A 19,102-nucleotide genomic window follows, 5' to 3' on the forward strand; every position below is an offset into this window, starting at 1 on the left:
TCCCTTCGCCTTTCATGACAGATGTGACTGGAAAGCGAAGGCATAACAGGCTATCAGGGCCTTTGCTATCTAATGTAAAGGGACAGATTCCTGGAAATAGCTCTAGACAATTTAAGAATCTGGTTCCTTGATTAAATGTATGTTTTTCAAGTAAAGGGTATGTACACTGACAGAAGACAATGCACAATCTAGAAAATTATTGCAATTAGGAACCAAAGACACGATTGGCGAGTCGGGTTTTGAGGAGATTTATGAACGAGAGGGAGGAGGAAAGGCGAAGGGTACTGCATAAAGAATTCTTGAGCAGCCAGCGACTGTGGAGTGGAGGGAGTCAGGGAATTGTGGTGTTCGAAGATCACTAAGGTAGGATGGCGTGAGGCCATCGAGAGAATTGAAACATATGGAGCAATTGGATATAATCAACAATCTAATGGAGCCAACAACATGGATTAACTCTATGGTAGTGGTTGATAAGAAAAACTCCAATGTGCATAGATATCGATTCCAAGGATTTATGGAATGCAATCAGTGGTAACCGTTAAGGACACTATACATAAACTGTCTTCTCCCAGACTGGTCCCTAGTGTCAGATGACTGAGTTACAACGAAGGGTTAGTAAAACGTTAGCCTTCGAAGGAGGCGAATGAGAGGGAACTTTTTAGAGGTTATATAAGATACAAAGTGGAACAGAAAAGGTTAATCCAGAGCATTGTTTCAAGTTAAACCACAACAGCAGGACAAAGAAACATAGGTACAAGATGGTAAAAGGCAATATCAGGACTGATGCCAGGAAGCACTTCTCACGCAATGAATGATTAAGACTTGGAATGATCTTCAAGCTAGGACAATTTAAATGAAAGTTCTGGAGTCATTCAAGAGGCAGCTGGATGCTGTGATGTAGGAATGATCGATTTCTATGGAAGGATGAACCAATTGAGCTAAATGGCCACTCTCACCTGTACTTATCTTTGTGATTTCTTCCTTTTTTCCTCCTCTCCTCCCCCTTCCCCTGTTAGGGTTGTAGCCACCACTCTACCCCCTGCAGGCTCTGGCCCACTGCAGCAGCCGGTGACACAGCTTCTTTAGCATGTCTGAGACCCATATTGTGTCTGTATGTCTGCACGCTGACACTCATGCATGCCTTATCCAGCATGCTTCACAGGCAACCACTAATCACTAGATGCCTTCTGTGACCAGTGGGCACCATATGGCACCTTTGTATTATTTGCACATGTTCAGGGTTTGGATTTAGTTTTTGTTATTATTTGTTTTTGTTAATATCAGATTGGGTTGGCAAACCCCTCACTGAATTTTAATGCTATCCTCCCTGTAAAGGAGGCAATTGTTGATATAGTCTTGCGGGATTCTGTGCTTTAATCCCACAATTCAACCGCCCCCATCCCAAGTTGCTTTTTTAAAAAAGAACACTTTGCCTTTCTTTGTTTTTCTTCCTTCGCCTCCCAAATATTTTCTTAACAAAGTGATAAAATTAAAATAAAAAGACTTCAACCAGTTATCTAGGGAGCACAGAAGCGAGAAGAGGCTGGAAGAAAACTTTCCTGCTTCCTCATTTCTTTCTCCTATTTTTTTTATCTCTTTTCCAGTGATAGTGCTCCCCTTTCCTGGCTTCATTCAGCGAGACAGTGGTTGGGGATTGTGGGGTTTTGACCAGACATTGACAAGTAACATTCCCCTAATCTGATACCGAGCATTTTTCACAAAATTTCGCCAACTAACAAAGAGCCATAAGGATGCAATTGGACAGTTCCTCTACAAATGGCCATGGAAAACCTTTATCCTCAGCCCTGATATATTGCTTCTCATACTGACGGTACCAGCATGATTTTCTCCAAAACTAATATTGTTATGGATTAGATTGGAACAGTGCAAATTCCTGAAGTAGTAGTAGTTCCCAGACGAGCTACTGCTGCCAGCAATGGCCAGGCTGCCAATAAAGTGAGGTGAGGTTAGGTTTGATTTTTTTTTAAAGTAGTTGAGGGAGAGTTCAGGTTTATGATCGCACTTGCAACTTTGCTGCCGTGATGTCTAAAACGAGGGCCAAGGCCTGATAATTGTAAGTCTACTTTAGCCTTCTGCTGGCCTGAAACGAGCATGTGACCACATATACTTTGCTAATTCACTCAGGTTATCCATATTGGTAGATATTTTCACATTGTCCTGAAGCAAAATATTGCAATTGTTCAATTAACTTGAGACCTATTTCACTTAATCCTGTGATTTTTCCTTGATAACTTTGTCCCGTCTAATTTCTGGACTGCACTACCTAAAAGGGTGGTGGAAGCACATTCAGTAGTATCTTTCAAAAAGAAATTTGCAGGTCTATGGTGAAAGAGCAGGGGAGTTGGACTCAGCTTAGGTTACGTCCACTTAAGAGGGCAGGTGGTGCCTCGGCTTAACATCTCATTTGAAAGATGGCACCTCCAACAGTGCAGCATTCCCTCAGTACTGTTAGTATAAATGATGTGCTCAAGTCTCTGAAGTGGGACTTTGAACCCAGAACCTTCTGACTTAGTGGTAAAAGTGCTACCCACTAAGCCACAGCTGACACCGATAGGTGAACGATAGGTACTTGGATGAAGAAACAGAGTGTTCTGGGGACCCATGGAACCATACCCCAACATAGATCAGTTCTTTCAGGAGGCGAGGACAGAAAATTGGAAGAGGATTTTTTTTTAAAGTAAACATGAAGACCAAGAAGGTTCCAAGTTTGCTTCCCAGACTGTGCGACTCCTGATGGAACGTGCTTAACAGTGGACATTAAGTGAGGGAAAGATCGAGCTTGGCTGTGATACCCCCCACAGTCAAATTGTTAATTGGCACTCAGTGTCTTGGCCCACACATGAAGAATAGCAACTTAGGTGAGGTATGGGAGAGCAGCCAGCATCTGTGGTATAGTACCCCAACTGCAGTCAATGCCTCAGGGAAGCAATATGAATAGCAGAAATCGGTAAAAGTAACATAGACTTCCTGTGGGCTAGTAATGTAGCAATTTTTTTATCCAATTAAAATATATCAGCATAGAATATTCCAGTTATACCTGAAAGCTTGTTTGTGACGTGTTCTTTGCCTGAGGGCTGCTTACAGACTTTAACACAGAAGTGTAACTTAGTACAGGAGATAATCTGGATGCATCCCAATCATAGCAATGCACCATTGAGGTGTCTAACAACTTAATACACTTCTGTCATTTTCATAATGAAGTCTTTTTCGATCTTTTTCTCACCAGTTTATCTCCCTTCCTTTCCTGAAGGCGATGATTTGCTTGCTGTGCACAGGCATCTGTCCCCCTCCAGTACCTCGTTTAAGTAGCAATTCTTTATGTGTGAGCCCGCAGTGAGTGCCTGCAGGGGCATCACAGACAATCCCAATCCAAACCTGACCCGCATTTGTGCTTTCCAGCAAGGGTCACTGGATAGCAATCAGGAACAGGAAACCTGTCTGATTTCCCCTTTCTAACCCCAGACACACTGATGCCAGTTGAGATCAGCCACCTCAACACAGATGAACATCAAACATGGGACCCTACTGATATGGCTCGTTACTAGGTAAGCTTGCTGAGCCATTACGACAGCTTCCCATAATGAAGACTCATTCTTTGTTTAAGATTTATGTTTGCTAAGCAGTTGCAGTGGAAATCCCCACGGGTACCAGGCTGGTCAAAAAACAACAGTCGGTCAGACTTCCCCTCAGCCGTGCAGCCAACCCTGATAGCTGTTGGTTACTGTTCAAACCATTTTTATGGAGTGTGCACTCGTATTGCAGTCCCTCCTGAAAATTGAATACTCGTGCTGAGGGAATTGGAGGGGTGTTGAAGCAGACTTTAAAAAGAGTATATAATATCTTTTATTTCTACCAGTGTGTTTTTCTTTCACTTAGACTTTTTTTCCTCTGATTTTTATTCACTCTGGTCACATAATTTGGGAGCTCCCCCTGATGCCTCTGTTGGTTAAGGCACTGTCTTGTGTGGTGCTGAGCAATAAAGACCAGATTTGTTTCCTAGTCTTTGCAGAGTTAGCTGATCTCAACCAAGGCTACAGTTGGCCTCTATATCCCCTGAATTAGTTAGGGGAAAATCAGCCATGATGACTATCCAGCAATCTGCTGGAAAGTGTGTGTGTGTGTGTGTGTGTGTGTGCGTGCGCGCGCATGTGCATGCGTATATTGTTTGAGGAGAGAATCAGGCTTGGCATAGTTGGGTAGCTTGCCACCATTTCCTTTGTAAGCTCACGTATAAACAGTGGCCACTTGGGCAAATTTCGACTGGTACCTATGGAACCATACCCTTTAATAAGCATCATCCCCAGTACAGGAGGGTAGAAAGTTGGAGGATAAATATATAATCTGGACATTTAACTGACTGGCAATCAGGAGGAATAATTTTAAAGTTTCCAGACTTAACAGGTTTGCAACATTACTTAGTAGGACAAAACATTGTTCCTGAATCAAGGATCATTATGAAATATATTAAGCATTTTCATTTCTAGACAGTAGGTGGTGCTATGTATTGCAAGCCACGGTGGTGACCCTACACATACAAAGGGACGCATTCAGTACCAAGTTTTTGTTGTCAAAAACTTTAGACTTGCAAGCCAGAAATTCCTGACTTAACCAAAACACCTACTCAGGGTATTACTAAAGGCGATAGACCATGAATGTCTTTCAATAATGATGTTTGTGAGGATTTTAAACAGTACAAACGTCTCACAGAATTTTAAGTAGAAACTTTTCACAAACAGCGGCAGAGAAATTCGACTTGTATCCAAAACGGGCGTAAAATTGGCTTTGTGTGCCGGCAGGGATATCGGCCGACTCCTACACTCACCCAGCTGGCTGGTCGGGGGAGGCGGGGGGAGGTCAGTGATCCTGGGGAGGGCCCTGAACCGGTCAAAGTTTTTTATGGCCCCAGGAGGAACACTCCTGCTTCACCTGGGGCCACAAAAACTGAACATTCTTTTTAAGGATCGCTGGTTAAGCTGCTGAATACTTGATACAACTAGGTGCAGCTTGTTTAGCGCAAGCTCCATCCATTTGTACCTGAATTTCGGATTTGGAGTCCTGCAACAGTACAGATCTCCGATTTGCATACTTAAGGAGCCTAATGCCTGTTTCAAATGGATGCCAATATAGCAACCGGTGTAGTTTGGGTGCGGCAGATTGTGACACAGAATTCAGAGGTCTTATTCTGAGATAACACCAGAAAAACGGGGGACCATGAGTTGAATTTCTCCCACAGCATCTAAAATCATTGTTATTTTCCCTCTCCAGATGGCTGGTAAATGCATCATGCAATGTGATGCTTAACTGTACAGAACAGGAAGTTTCCAAGTTCAATTCCTACACCCTACGCATTAGCTGATCTCAGGAGGGTGTCATGAGGGTACCATCTTTGATTGGCCTTGACCAAAAAGGGGGAGAAATTTCCTACTTCTAATCTTTTTTCCTGCTGGAAAACACATTTGTGTGAATGTTGGGAATGGACAGGATCAGCCTCTTCCGGTCCTTTTGATCCTTATAGCTCACTGTCTAGGCTCATTCATGAGAATTGGTTATTTGCACAAGACAGCTGTGGAGCACAATCAGTTGTGGGAATGTACCCTAGTATGTATCACCTTTTGTAGGGAAGAAAAGGCAAAAAAAAATCACTGTTGACTTAGTGCCATTGTAAATAGCAGCACCTCACCTCAGCTTGTTCAAAGTCATTCACGATGTGGAGATGCCGGTGATGGACTGGGGTTGACTTTTGTAAACAATTTTACAACACCAAGTTATAGTCCAACAAATTTATTTTAAATTCCACAAGCTTTCGGAGGCTTCCTCCTTCCTCAGGTGAACGGTGTGGAAAACACCGTTCACCTGAGGAAGGAGGAAGCCTCCGAAAGCTTGTGGAATTTAAAATAAATTTGTTGGACTATAACTTGGTGTTGTAAAATTGTTTACAAAAGTCATTCACAACATTGCTCCCTATCTCTCTATCCCCCCCATCCCAGCATGACAGCAATAGTAGAAGACTGTCCCTTTTCATTTATTTTTTCCTTCTCACCAATTTTCTTCTACAAATTTTCTTGTCCCCTTAAGGCATTGGACTCGTTACTGGGGTATGGTCACACAGGAGCCCCTGAAATATCATGACAATGTTCATAATTCATGTGTGAACCTAGACAGTGATTGTCGGCAAGCTTTTTGACCACAGCATTATCACAGCCAAACCTGATCCAATCCTCACTCAACATACACACATGTAATCTTAGCAGAGGTGGTTGGGTATTGATCAGGAGCAGGAACCTCAATGCATTTCCCCCTCACTAACCAATAGATTCTGAGACAAATTGTAGTTCCTCCATTGCTGTCCCTTTTAATTTCTAGGACCTGGCTTTGAATCCAGCCAAAGTGATGGGGGTGAATGTCTCCTCCCTGCTGGCTTGTAAGGGTCCCATTTGAAATGAGCTTGGGCAGTCTCAATCCAGTTCCAAGTGGGTAAAGGTCTACAGTGCAAAATTAACCATAATTTAGGACAAATTTGGAAATATCCTATATTTTAAAAATTTTTTTTATTCGTTCATTGGATGTGGGCGTCACTGGCAAGGCCAGCATTTATTGCCCATCCCTAATTGCTCCCACCGTGCTGTTAGATAGGGAGTTGCAGGATTTTGACCCAGCGACGATGAAGGAACGGCGATATATTTCCAAGTTGGGATGGTGTGTGGTTTGGAGGGGAGCTTTATACATCATTTATAGAGAAATAAATGTATATTGTTCTGCTTAGAGCAGAGAAGGTGAAAGGGAGACTTAATAGAGGTGTTCAAAATTATGAGGGGTTTTGATAGAGTAGAGAGGGAGAAACTGTTTCCACTGGCAGGAGGGTCGGTAACCAGAGGACACAGATTTAAGGTAATTGGCAAAAGAACCAAGGGGGAGATGAGGAGAATTTGTTTTACACATTGAGTTGTTATGATCTGGAATGCACTACCTGAAAGGGTGATGGAAGCAGATTCAATAGTAACTTTCAAAAGGGAATTGGATAAATACTTGAAAAGGAAAAAATTGCAGGGCTATTGGGAAAGAGCAGGGGAGTGGGACTAATTGGAAAGGTCTTTCAAACAGCTGGCACAGGCACAGTGGGCCAAATAGCCTGCTGTGTTGTATAGGAACATAGGAACAGGAGCAGGCCATTCAGCCCCTCGTGCCTGCTCCATCATTTGATAAGATCATGGCTGATCTGTGATCTAACTCCATATACCTGCCTTTGGCCCATATCCCTTAATAGCTTTGATTGCCAAAAAGCTATCTATCTCAGATTTAAATTTAGCAATTGAGCTAGTATCAATTGCTGTTTGCAGAAGAGAGTTCCAAACTTCTACCACCCTTTGTGTGTAGAAAAGTTTTCTAATCTCGCTCCTGAAAGGTCTGGCTCTAATTTTTAGACTGTGCCCCCGACTCCTAGAATCCCCAACCAGCGGAAATAGTTTCTCTCTATCCACCCTATCCGTTCCCCTTAATATCTTATAAACTTCGATCAGATCACCCCTTAACCTTCGAAACTCCAGAGAATACAACCCCAATTTGTGTAATCTCTGAAAAGTCAACAGTAAAGTGATGTGTTTATTTGCCCTGTTTGCTTCTACAGATGGAGAATTAGAGAGAGCATTAAGATGGCATAATGTGCAAATGGGGAAAACTCATATTGGTTTAGTCGGTATGCCCTACCGAGAAAGAGAGATAAGGCATGTTGTTGGGGAAAAGTAGAGGGTTCCATTCCCCAGCACAGAAGTTCGTCACTTTGAATGCCAACATTTTTTTTTTAATTACATGCCTTTTTAAACATATTTATATGGATGAGGTATCCTGCATGAGTTAGTTCAGCCCTTTGAGCATTGAATTTAATTTGTATGTACATGCATAACTACCTTCATATATGCAACTGAAGTAAATGACACTCACTCAAATTCCTTTGCAAGAATAGAATTTGGAAATCATTAAAAGTGCAATCAAGTGTAATGAGAACTACACACAGACATGCAAATGATATAGAAAATTGAAAATCTATCACTACAGTATTTACTGAAAGCTACCTGTTACCTTAGGTATGACTAATTTGCCCATCGGATGCTGGGTCGAAAGAAAAATAAAAGGAGTGTAAAATTTTTCAATTTTTAAAAATCTAATTTTCTCCCCAACTCTCCTGAAGACGCAGATTGTTGCTGTGGTACAGTTCCACGAGTTGTGCCAGCTCTCCAGTGTCTCTAAGAGGTTGTTCTTTAAGTTTGAGCCAAGATAAGAGTGTCCACAAGCTATTTATTTGTCATGGGCCATTACAGCCAAGCCAGATCCTGTACCTCACCTAACATCCACATATACACGCTTTCCAGCACAGATCACCACATAGCGATCGAAAACAGATTACAGCTGGTTTTCTTCCCCTGCCTTTCTCAGGGACACTAAGGCCAGCTGTTGCACCCATACAATGCCTGAGAATTACCTCAACACAGACTCGCAATCAGTCCTGGGACACTTCCCATCTTTATAGCTCAGTACCACACCAAGTGACACACTGAGCCATCGAGGGAGCTGGTTGTAAAGCTGTGTAGGTAACTCACTGCTCATGGATGGAACAGGAGCAGAAGCTGGCCGAATTGTAACATTTATATAAACTGCTAATACTGTCTGCTGTAAAATATTAACTGCACAACCACAGAACACTTCAGCTTATGATTCTGTGTAAATCAAAAAAATGATCTTATTTCAAATGATCACATGCCTTAACTTGTGTTTTTAAAGTTTTATATTTTTGCACAGTGCACTATATATTTATTTTCATCCTGTTGTCACTGATTCTATGGTGATTTGAGGTTAGTAAAACTTTATTTAATTACTTTAATAACAAATTGTAATCTTGTTCTATTTTTCTTTCTCTACAAAAAAATTTATGGTCCTCAAAGGATTGGCTTCAGGGCAGCGGAGTAGCTCGATGTGATAAACAGAGCCTTTCATTAAGTTGCATCAGAGCTTCCGTAGCAAAATTGGGAGGATCAAAAGAGCTGAAATGAATTTTTAAACATTACCAAAATTTCAAAACGCAAACCGGTAATTTACTGGCAATAACAAGCTGAAATGTGTGCACTTATCTAGGTTTAAGCACGTCTTTGTGCCCTGTGCCAAAATAGACAATGTGCATTGTCACGTTTGTTGTGGAACCAGATGCAACTCCTGCTGTGTGCTCAGTTAGCTGATTTCAGCCAGGAGCAGTGGTTGGGGTGTGACAATTGGCCTGTAGCCCTCCTGGACTGGGGAGGAGAAAAATCAGCCAGGGTTCCTCACCTGTTCAGTATCCGGTAGCCACTGCTACAAAGTGCGTACATGTGGGCATCCAGTGAGGACACGATCGGGCTGGCCTTTGATGTCTCCTGATATTCATTGTCTAGGGTCACGCATGAAGAGCAGTTGCTTAGGTGGGACTATATCCCAGCAGTTTCAAAAGAGGGGAGAAGATTGAAAGTGAGAGAGAAAGAAAAGTTGATTCCACTGCAACCCAGAAGTGTACAGTCCTGGACTCTGGGCATTGGGAGGAAGGGGAAGTAAAAGATTCTTCTTCATGAGCAAATTAACTACATACATCATTCTGATATTTTCATTGTGTGTTTTACTAAAGCAGACTGAGATGAAAATGCACAACCCATTCTTCAGCTACCTATTTCAGAAAGGCAGTGTTATCACAATAGTGAGTATGGCCTAAATCAACCTCGTATGTTTGCACATTGTATTGTTTTGTACACAAAACAGCACTGGGATGTTGTAATTATACCCAGCGGAAAACCTTAATTAAAAATAAAGTCAGCAAAAAAAAACACAGCACTAATTATTCCTCATTGCTTAATTACTCATCTCATTTTACTTATTTTACCTGAGTTCCTTTCACTGAACTACACACCCGATTTTCACTGCACAGCCTCCTGTTATAAAGCCACTGAACTTTGGGTTCTGACTTGATCATGTTGCATTTTATATTATGGACAGAATCAATTATTAACATGACATATTTTTGTCTCACAAAGATTGAGGACTGAGTCTATTAATTAGAATTATAGAATCATAGAACAATACAGCACAGAAGGAGGTCCATTCATGCCTGTGCCGGCTCTTTGAAAGAGCTATAGAATTTGTCCCACTCCCCTGCTCTTTCCCCACAGCCCTGCAAATTTTTCCCCTTCAAGTATTTATCCAATTCCCTTTTGAAAGTTATTATTGAATCTGCTTCCATCGCCCTTTCAGGCAGTACATTCTAGAACATAACACCTCGCTGTGTAAAAGAAAAGATTGCTCATTATTATCAGTTTAAAAAAGATTCTTGTTTTCCCCAATGACTTGGTTGGTAAGTGCACTGCCCACTGTGGAACTAAGTCATAGAGACTGTGCGGACTCCTCCAGCCCTGCAATCCTTCGAGATCTCTGCGCTTCTCCAATTCTAGCCACTTGTGCATCCCCAACTTTCATTGCCCCACCATTGGCGGCTGTGCCTTCAGCTGCCTAGGCCCTAAGCTCTGAAATTCTCTCCCTAAACCTTTCCGCCTCTCTACCTCTCTCTCTTCCTTTAAGTCGCTCCTTAAAACTTACCTCTTCATCCAAGTTTTTGGTCACCTGTCCTAATATCTCTTTATGTGGCTCGATGTCAAATCTTGTCTGATAGCACTCCTGTTAAGCACCTTGGGATGTTCTTACTATGTTATAGGTGCTATATAAATGCAAGTTGTTGTTATTGTTGAGTCAGCTGATGCCAGATGGAGCTGCAGTAAGAGTGCTATGGATGACCTCAGTGCCACTGAATTCATGCTGAGGTACACTTCCACATGTGCTATCTAGCTTCCAGTACCTCACCCAAATGGCCATTTTTCATGTATGTGTCTAATGAATGAGTGTTGGCGAGATATTATACTGAGCCTGATCGTATTCCCACCCAATGCCTGCACATGCGCACTCTCCAGCAGGAGTAATTAGATAGCAAATTGGAGCAGTAACCAATACTGATTTTCCCTCCCTTTCATAGCCTTGGGGCATTGAGGCCAATTGTTGTAGCATCTCCCTGCGACCCTGACTGAAATCAGCTAGCTCAGCACAGACTAGGGATCATACCTGGGACTTTGCCGGTATGATTCAGTACTACAATGAGCAGCGACTATACTAAATGAGCCATCAGGGAGAGACCTATTTTTATAGTAGTGTCAGTCCTCCACAACTACATTTCCTTGATGTGGAGATGCCGGTGATGGACTGGGGTTGACAATTGTAAACAATTTTACAACACCAAGTTATAGTCCAGCAATTTTATTTTAAATTCACAAGCTTTCGGAGATTTTCTCCTTCCTCAGGTAAATGTTTCAAGATCTCCTTGAAGCCTACGCATTTATACATATTGAATGTATAGCCAAGTTCCGCACCCATGAGGACGGCCTCAACCGGGATCTTGGGTTCATGTCACGCTACACGTTACCCCACCAGCGAACAAATGTTATCTGTTTTTAATATAATGGGTCATTTGCTGGCTCTCTCTGCCTTCCGGATGTTTCTGCCTCTCTCTGTGTTTTTTTTTCTCTGTTTTTTTTCCCTGTTTGTTTTTTTGTTGAATGTGTATTCGGGGGTTCTGCAGATGACACCTCTCTGTCTGAACACGGTGATTGCCTTGGCAACGGGCAGTTGCAGGGGCAGTCTGTAAACACCATGTATTATTCAATATGTATAAATGCGTAGGCTTCAAGGAGATCTTGAAACATTTACCTGAGGAAGGAGAAAATCTCCGAAAGCTTGTGAATTTAAAATAAAATTGCTGGACTATAACTTGGTGTTGTAAAATTGTTTACATTTCCTTGGTTCTAGGTTCAACTCGTGGTCTGTGTTGAGTTTACTAAGCTCGGCTAGAATAGTAATGGCAGTGCTATAATTGGGTTCAGTATCTTCGGGCTAAGGAGATGGAAAAGAATCAGCCAGGATTTCCACACTTGATTACTGTCCGGTGACTCCTGCTAGAAAGTGCAAAGGTGCAAATGTCAGGAGAAGACAGGATCAGTCTAGATGTGATGTCGTAGTTGAATAGACTGCCAACACTTACTGCCTATTCTTGCACATAAAGACATGCCTGCTTGTGTAAGGTTCAGGAGAGTACCCTGGCCCCATGGAAACATACCCCAGCAAAGAGCCAAAACCTTCAAGAAAGGAGAAGAGAAAATTGTGAAGAAAAAATAAATAAGGAGTAAATAGTTCTATTGCTGGCATCGTAACCCATCTGGAATATTCAGTCTAGAATGCTTTGAGTTTGCATGCTGACAGTAGCAAAAACCATTTTATAATGGGCAACAATAGAGATACTGTCTCTCTCTCTAATAAGTCATCTACAATGATTTCATGTCTTTATTTAGAGGCAGAAAGAACAGAGATAGTCATCAGGTCAGTGAATAATCAGACAAATCAATTTTGGCAAACATGATAAAACCCAAACAAGAACTCATTAACAGCGTGCTTTCACTGATGGTAAACAAATTTATTTACAGCTGAGTGCTGCGAAAGAAAGGCTCACAGATTGGGCACAGAGTAGGTGGTCTGGGCCTGCACATCGCTGTGAATGTCATCAAACCAGGGTCATTTAGTCCTGTATTACTATAAATCTATGTAGTTCTATAAAATGCTTCCAGACCTTCCCCACTGACTTGGTTGGCAAACAGTGTAGCTGAACTGTACAACCCAGGAAGGTCCCAGCTCTGATTCCCAGTCTATGCTGAGTTAGTTGATCTCACCATGAGGAGCACTTAGGGGGTTCTACAATTGGGTTCAGTGCTTCTGGGCTTGGGAGTGAACAAAATGGGTCGGGATTCCAGTTCCTGATTGCTATCCAGTGACCTGCTGGAAAGTGCAATTGTGTGGCTGTTGAGTGAGCACAGGATCAAGCTCAATTGTGATACGTCCAAGCACAGTCAAGTAGCCTTCTGGCACTCATTGAGTGTACTCCCACATAAAAAACTGGCCACATGGGCAATGTAGTGGAGTCAGAAGGCTATTCCATGATGAATGGCATCACATATAATGTCCATAAATATGCAGTTTTCAGCAGTCACTGGATGTGACCTAGCAGGAACTCTGGCTGATTTTGCCCCTCCCTAGCCCAGGGCACTGAGTCCAATAGCAGCATCTCTATCGTTGCCCCAGTTCAAATCAGCTAACTCCGCACAAACTGGCAGTTTCTGGTCTGTATGGTTTCGAACTATCCCCTAGGCCATCAGGGGAACTGGAACCATCACAACAGTACAAACCTATTCTGATGGATTGCCAGTCAATGAGGGCAATGCGGTTGATGTGGTGTATATGAAATTCCAAAAGGCGTTTGATAAAGTGCCGCATGATAGGCTTGTAGTGGTGAACGGTTGTTTTTCGGACTGGAGGGAGGTAGAATACAGTGGTGTTCCCCAGGGGGCGGTACTAGGACCATTGCTTTTCTTGATATATATTAATGACTTGGACTTGGATGTACAGGGCACAATTTCAAAATTTGCAGATGACACAAAACTTGGAAGGGTAGTGAACAGTGAGAAGGATAGTGATGGACTTCAAGAGGACATAGACAGGCTGGTTTTAAATCATAAGAGATTTTATTATTTAATATTTCCTTATGGGATCTTGTAACTATGTTAGCAATTTATCCACTTTAATTATTGCTAGCTGGAAGTAGGTGGTCTCCGTTTATGTATAATAACATTCCCTGTCTTGTACCATAGAATGGTTACAGCACGGAAGGAGGCCATTCAGCCCATCGAGTCAGTTCCGGCTCTCTGCAAGGGCAATCCAGCTAGTCCCACTCCCCCACCCTATCCCTGTAGCCCTGCAAATTTTTTCCCTTCAAGTACTCATCCAGTTCCCTTTTGAAAGCCACGATTGAATCTGCCTCCACCAACCCCTCAAGCAGTGCATTCCAGATCATAACTACTACTCATTGAGTAAAAAAGTTTTTCCTCATGTCGCCTTTGGTTCTTTTGCCGATCACCTTAAATCTATGTTCTCTGGTTCTTGATCCTTCCTCCAATGGGAACAGTTTCTCTATCTACTCTGTCTGGACCCTTCATGATTTTGAATATCTCTATCAAATCTCCTCTCAATCTTCTCTGCTCTAAGGAGAACAACCCCAGCTTCTCCAGTCTATCCACATAACTAAAGTCCCTCATCCCTGGAATCATTCTAGTAAATCTCTTCTGCACCCTCTCCAAGACCTTCACATCCTTCCTAGAATGTGGTGCCCAGAACTGCACACAATATTACAGTTGTGGCTGAACCAGTGTTTTATAAAGGTTCATCATAACTTCCTTGCTATTGTACTCTATGCCTCTATTTATAAAGGCCAAGATCCTGTATTCTTTCCTAACCTCCTTCTCAACATGCCCTACCACCTTCAACGATTTGTGTACATATACCCCCAGGTCTCTCTGTTCCTGCACCCCTTTTAGAATTGTACCTTTTAGTTTATATTGCCTCTCCTCATTCTTCCTACCAAAATGTATCACTTCACACTTTTCTGCGTTAAATTTCATCTGCCGAGTGTCCGCCCATTCCACCAGCCTGTCTATGTCCTCTTGAAGTCTATCACTATCATATCCTCCTCACTGTTCACTACACTTCCAAGTTTTGTGTCATCTGCAAATTTTGAAACTGTGCCCTGTACACCCAAGTCCAAGTCATTAATATATATCAAGAAAAGCAATGGTCCTAGTACCGACCCCTGGGGAACACTGCTCTGTACCTCGCTCCAGTCCGAAAAACAACCGTTCACCACTACCCTGTTTCCTGTTACTTAGCCAATTTCGTATCCATGCTGCCACTGCTCCTTTTATTCCATGGGCTTCAACTTTGATGACAAGCCTATTATGAGGCACTTTATCAAATGCCTTTTGGAAGTTCATATACACCACATCAACCGCATTACTCTCATCGACGCTCTCTGTTACCTCATCAAAAAACTCAATCAAGTTAGTTAAACCCGACTTGCCTTTAACAAATCCGTGCTGCTTGTAGAAGCTGCTCATAAACAGTCCCTCATCAGGTCAAAATTATTTGGCCAGACACCTCAGACATTTTTGTGAGTTTGGCCAAAGCACAAGAGAATCAGAACCATTAACTGCAATTGTCTGCCCCAACAGGGGAGTCCTGTTTACCAGACACTCAGCTCTGCTTTGTCCTGAAAGTGGGTCAGTGTGCTGAGGCCAGTACCCAAGCAGCCTCCTTGATACCTGTAAAAACCTAATTTGATTGACAGATCTAGCATTGAAAGAAGTGTTTGCAGTGGGTCATCTTTTGTCATTGTTTCAACTTCAAATAGATTGAGAAGCAGACAACCCATGCTCATAACTTAGGTTCTTTAGTGAATTTGTGCTTTGTCTGGCAGGTGATGGGTTGGGGCCAGTGGAACAGTCCATGAATTTCTGATTTCATGTATAAATTTTGCATAATGGACATTGGTACAAAACAAAAGTGTAGCGCTATAAAGAGTGACCAGAATTTTGAAACATTTTATTGTTTTGGAACATGTTTGGCACCAGTTTAAAGTTTTGTAATCCAATTACGTTTGCTGTGTTTGCACTTGCTTCATCTAATGTTCTTTCTTTCTTAATAAACTTGGTACATAGTTTGTAGCCTGATATATATGGTTTATCAGAGTGTTATTTGTCCAGAAGTTGAAGAGACAAGGGGAGTACAAGTCATCTTGTATTATTTCGACTGAGTTTATTAACAACAAAAGGAGTTTGTTGTTTACCTTGTGCATGCTACATTATCAGATATTTTGTGCATAAGGTCATGCTTTGGTTCACAGGGAATGAGAGTTTGTTTGTAACATCTGTAACGATTCAATAAATACTTTCTGGATCCAGTGCTTGTCTGGAGGCAGTGTACATAGCATTTTAATCTTATTACTGTAAGCAAGTAGAACCTGAAATGCTGACTATTAAAAAATTTTAGTCATTTCTGATATCCTGTATATAGATTCCTATATATGGATTCTATGTTTATGCAATTATGATATTAATATATCCAGATTTCAGACATACAGCTATTTAGTGTGGTTGAAAATCAGGTTTTTTGGTTTGAGAATTGGAGCTTTCAAGACTGAGATCAATAGATTTTTGTTAGGTAAGGGTATCAAGGGATACAGAACTAAGGTGGTTAAATGAAGTTGAGGTACAGATCAGCCATGATCTAATTGGATGGTGAGCAGGCTCCAGGGGCTGTATAGCCTACTCCTGTTCCTATATTCCTACTTCAACTCCATCTATTTATTGCTCCATATCCCCCGATACCCTTACCTAAAAAAAATCTATTGATCTCAGTCTTAAAAGTTCCAGTTGAACCCCAGCATCCACAGCATTTTGGGGGAGAGAGTTCCAGATTTCAGCTACTCTTTGTGTGAAAGTGTTTCTTGATTTCACTCTTAAATGGCCTAGTTTTAATTTTAAGACAGAGGTAAGCCATTTAGGTATTTCTGATAGAATATAGGGTTTGAAGCCCAGCCCTGGGTCAAATAGGATGCTCAGATTGTGAACAGTCTGGTTTAACCTGAGACAGTGACCGGGGAGGGGGATGGAATCGGTGGTGAGGGATGAAGATAATGGCTTTGGTTTTCCCATTGTTTAACTGAAGGAAGTTGCAGCATATCCAAGACAAAATGTTGGATCAGCAGTCTGAAACACAGGCAGTGGAAGGGTCAAGACACGTGATGGCAACATAGAGCTGGGCGTCATCAGCGTATGGATGGAAGCTGACCCCATGTTTTCGGATGATGTCATCAAGGGGCAGCATGTAGATGGGAAAGAGGAATGGGCTAAGGATAGATCTTTGGGGGACTCCAGAAGATCTATCCATTCAGTAAGGTGCTACATAAAAGATTACTGCACAAGATAAGAGCTCATGGTGTTGGGGTTACTATACTGGCATGGATAGAGGATTGGCTAACTAACAGAAAACAAAGAGTCGGGATAAAAGGGTCATTTTCAAAATGGCAATCTGTAACTAGTGGGGTGCCGCAGGGCTCAGTGCTGGGGCCTCAACTATTTATAATATATATCAATGACTTGGATGAAGGAACAGAGCGTCTTGTGGCCAAATTTGCTGATGATACAAAGATAGGTGGAAAAGCAAGTTGCGATGAGGACACAAAGTGTCTGCAAAGGGATATTGACAGGTTAAGTGAATGGGCAAAAATTTGGCAGACGGAATATAATGTGGGAAAATGTGAAGTCATCCACTTTGGGAGGAAAAATAATAAAGCAAAATATTGTTTGAATGGAGAAATATTACAAAATACTGCGGTACAGAGGGATCTGGGTGTCCTCGTACATGAAACACAAAAAGTCAACATACAGGTGCAGCAGGTAATCCGGAAGGCAAACGGACTAATGGCCTTTATTTCTAGGGTGGTGGAGTATAAAAGCAGGGAAGTCAGGTGCTGGTGAGACCATACCTGGAGTACTGCGTACAGTTCTGGTGCCCTTATTTAAGGAAGGACATACTTGCATTGGAAACAGTTCAGAGAAGGTTCACTAGGTTGATTCTGGGTATGGAAGGGTTGTCTTATGAGGAAAGATTGAATAGGTTGGGTCTATACTCATTGGAGTTTAGAAGAATGAGAGGAGATCTTATTGAAACATACAAGATTCTGAGGGGACTCGATAGGGTAGATGCTGAGAGGATGTTACCCCTCATGGGGGAATCTAAAACTAGGGGCATAGTCTCAGAATAAGGGGTCGCTCGTTTAAGACAGAAATGAGGAGGAATTTCTTCTCCCAGGGGGTCGTGAATCTTTGGAATTCCTTACCCCAAAAAGCTGTGGAGGCTGAGTCATTGAATACAGTCAAGGCTGAGTTAGACAAATTTTTGATCAGCGAGGGAGTCAAAGGATATGGGGAAAAGGCAGGAAAGTGGAGTTGAGGTAAAAATCAGATCAGCCATGATCTCAGTGAATGGTGGAGCAGGCTCGAGGGGCCAAATGGCCTACTCCTGCTCCTATCTCTTATGGTCTTATGGTTATCCTTGGCCCCCTCCTCTTCCTCATCTACATGAGCACCCTACTGTTCCCATGTCACAGTCTGAGATCAGCTAACTTAGCACAGCCCAGGGATCAAATTTGGGTCTTTGCTAGTGTGTTATGTTCAAATACTTTTTCTCCGCTTGAAAGCGGTCTATTTATGTTTTGTTGAACTCTATGGTCTGATTCAGCTGTGTTGTAAAGCATGTTTTTTTTTTAAGTGTTTTTATGTCCTTGGAGCTTTTTTTTCCTTTCCATTATCTTTCTGAGAGAACATGAATAATTTGACTTTCTGCCCTGACTCCAGACTTTATACTATAACTGCAGTATCAGTGCAAAGCAAGACTGCTTCCTGTCAATGCTACACTTGTAGCATAAATGCAGCCCTCATCTCCCTTACCATGAAACTTGTTCAATATCTCAGTACGCAATAAAAATACGAAAACACAACAATGGTATTTTCACAACAACTGAAATTAAAATCAAAATTACCTGTCGCATTGGATATTCAAAAGCACAGCTGTTGGAATAGATTGTGCTGAATAGAATGATGTATAACATGCTACTCTCTCTTTGGCATCGGGCTTTGATTCATTAGGTCTCAAAAAGCATATGCTACCCTGTGTCAGGTGGTTATGACATCTCATGGATGTCAGTTGACTAGTTCTATATAATTTTGTGTTGAAATTGTTTTTATATACATGTTTTGTATCTTCTTCCTAGCCCTATCCTCTGTATCTAATTCCTAAACTATTAAACGTGTAAGCCTACCAGTATGCACAACTGTAGCATACACTCGTGTAAAGGCTGTGCAAACAATTTGCATACCAACCCCATCAACATGTATATTGGTGTAAAATTTTGAATTTATATTTTTTAAATTGAAAAAGAACAGATTGTCATTTTACTGCCTGGAGCCCAACTCCAGGATTTGAGCACATCATCTAGGCTGACACTCCAATGTGCCATCCTTAAATGAAGAATTAAAGAGGTGTCTGCCTATTCCAGTGGATCATAGAGACTCATGGCATTATT

This window comes from Heptranchias perlo, chromosome 38, assembly GCF_035084215.1.
Source record: "Heptranchias perlo isolate sHepPer1 chromosome 38, sHepPer1.hap1, whole genome shotgun sequence".
Classification (NCBI taxonomy): Eukaryota; Metazoa; Chordata; class Chondrichthyes; order Hexanchiformes; family Hexanchidae; genus Heptranchias; species Heptranchias perlo.